Below are 3210 nucleotides of genomic sequence, written 5' to 3'. Positions count from 1 at the left end.
TTCGGAAAATTATGTCATACCCCGCATCTTCACCGCTTAAGGCAAAAGAACCCGCATCTACTATGTTCCTTATTACTTCAATAAAATGGGCACCCTCCCGAGAATTACCGGATTAAAAGAACTTAAGAAGTTCCTTCGACCTTGGTTGAACGATAATATAGACTGAGGTAATTTACTATTTGCCATGTTCTTAATGTTTTCATTTCATGTACGAAAGTGTGCACGGTAGAAAATTTGCTTTCATTTGTACTGTTGGTTCTTGTTTGTTTGTTTGTTCTTACTTCGAACAAGCAATTGCTGCGCATTTGGTTGATTTTATTTCTCTTCTTTTTCTACTATGATTTATTCGCTGTTGTTTCATGTGCTTAACCTGGCTGCCCAGCTCCGCACACAAGCGGCAACGCTTATGCAGGCTGGAACACGTTGTACGAATTGAAGTGAATAAATATATTATTATTATTATTATTATTATTATTATTATTATTATTATTATTATTATTATTATTATTATTATTATTATTATTATTATTATTATCATTTCCTGTCGGTTTTCCACAAGCGTAAACTTCCCGGTGCATCTTGAAAGGTTATCTTGCCTCACTTATTAAATTTGACACGCCAAGTGTGCAGGCTATCGCAATGAATTTTTTTACGACAGCATATTTAACTCCGTGGCTTGAATAAACAGAGTCAATTTGTTTTCGAATACACCATGCATGTTAAGTTGTATCTTCTCTAATGGAGAATTTTTTTTCCTACGCAGAAACCAATAAACCTTGAATATTTCGGACTCTTTATCCTATTCAGGCAGAGCGACACATAGAAGGCACATGAGACAACACACAGCGCTGAACAACCAGCTGCGAACATACGTCATGCATAGGAACCGCCGTTGCGCATTTCAAAACAAATTTAAACTTCAAAACGTTTTAAAATTACAAAACACAGATATTATTTGGTCCCAATAAAGAGAAGTCAATTATCTTATAACGCGCTCGTCTTTTACATTACATTAAAGGAATTATGCGGCGTGTGCGACCAAACCCAGCAAGCAACCCGGGGCGTCGCATTGTTGAAATCGCAATCATGTGAAGTGAGCCCTCAAAAAATCGCGTGCGACCGCACCGATTTTTTGCTCCAGTCGCACCATGTGAAGCTGTTCATTCCAATAGCCGTTTCGGTTCGCGATGGTGTCCGCCGCTGGCGGCCGTAACCACTATCGCCGGAAATGCGAAAAAACGTATCCGGTTCCCGCCGGGATCGAACACTCTACCACTGAGCCACGGCTGTCAGGTAGCCGAAAAATGCCCTATAAACGCGCCCTAGGCAGGCGCGCCGACGACGAGATTCGATTCAGACGAGGCGCGCAATCAAGGCGATCCCAAGCCTCCGCCAGTATGGTGGCGCCATTTAGATAAGGTGCCTGCAAACGCAGTGTGCCGGGCATGTAAGTTGCATATAGCAGTCACATGCTGGACTTGGTGAACTCAAGAAGGCTAGGTGACTATTTTTCACCAGCCCGTTTTGAAGATCCCAATAAACAATCATGATCATCAATAACAACAACAACGAACCGTGCCACGGGTGAAGGGATGTGAGATGTGCGCCACGTATTCTGGATGCACCTCTTCGGTACACGTTATGGCGTCTCCTCGCAAGGTATGAATGGCTGCTGAAGGAGCGAATCATAGAGCTACGTGCGCGACTACAACCAGGCATCATGGGGCTCAGCAGACTGCTGTGCATAGAGCAATACAAGCCGCAGCTCGCCGTCGACGCCGGGCGGACAGTTGAGATCGATCTCGTCAAAACGAGGCGAACAGACTTTGCCGCGAAGACCCAGTTCGTGATGCCGAAATTGGAGCTACTCTTGAGCCGGTTCGCGATGATTCCGCCGCCTCTAACGCCGGAAATGCGCAAAAAGTACCCGATTGTAGAACCCGCGCCAGCTGCGTGGGAGCCTCTACCACTGAGCCACGCAGGTGCTTGCTATCGGGCCGCGGATCCGGCACATCCGCCCCTAGGTTTGTGAGTGGTGGCGCTGGCTAACACTACCAGGGTGAGTTCTAGTTGTAAAACATAAATACCCCAGAAAGTGGATGGCAAAACGGTTCCGCGGTAGCTCAATGGTGAGAGCATCGCACGCGTAAGACGTGGGTTCGTTCCCCACCTGCGGACTTTTTCATCCACTTTAATTTTTGTTAATTTATCATTTTCTTTAATTGAATTAGTAAGTACAAGTGATTTCCCCTATGTTGTCCTTGGTGTCAGTGTTTGTTGGCTTCTTATGATATGATTATATATACATGTATATATATATATATATATATATATATATATATATATATATATATATATATATATATATATATATATATATATATGAAAGATGCCCGCGAATACACGCAAAGCGCCTCAAGCGGTCAGTCGCGTGGCGATTCTCCGTGTATTTGCGGGCTCCTTTCACACTTTTCCTCTGCCAACAACCGCGCTCGTCACTCGCCGCACCGTCTCTTATCTCCACACGGCTCTGACCTTTATGCACTGTGCATTCGCCGCTCAGTTTCTATTGAAGGGATAGACCGCACGTACTTTCGCCCGCTGCAGCGTATGGGCTTGCTGCCAGCGTTTTGACAGACGTTGTCTGCAGTCATTCATTGTGATCTATTCATGTTTGTTTGTGCGCGCTCACACCACGCTTGTTCATTCTTCAAGTTTCAAGTTTATTATACATACTTAAGAGGTTACATAGTTGTGTATATACAGAAGGAGGTCCCAAGGTTTTATTCACCGTTGGCGGGACCTCCTGTGCAAGTATAACGAGCAAAACTACAAAGTAAAAAAAAAGCAAGCAAAAGAGAGAACATAAATATTACAAAGGCAAAATAATCAATGACATTCACTGGTAGATGGGATTATTTATAGTTTAAAAATAGAAATTGTTTTAGGTTTCTCTTAAATATTTGCAAACAAGTAACAGATTTCATATGCGTAGGTAAACTATTCCAAAATGTTACTGAAGAAAAAAGCAAAGTGGATCTACCATAATTATTACGGATATTAGGCAAGAGCAAGTTACGATGAGTAGCGAAGCGAGTAGAATTGGGATTAGAGAGCACATGTTGTGGAAAAATGTCTAAAGTAAGGTCATGGTTATAAATTTTAAAGAATATAATGCCTATATTATAAAAATAAAGGCTAGACAAAGGC

Source organism: Dermacentor silvarum, chromosome 1 (assembly GCF_013339745.2).
Source record: "Dermacentor silvarum isolate Dsil-2018 chromosome 1, BIME_Dsil_1.4, whole genome shotgun sequence".
Classification (NCBI taxonomy): domain Eukaryota; kingdom Metazoa; phylum Arthropoda; class Arachnida; order Ixodida; family Ixodidae; genus Dermacentor; species Dermacentor silvarum.
This window is presented reverse-complemented; position numbering follows the sequence as displayed.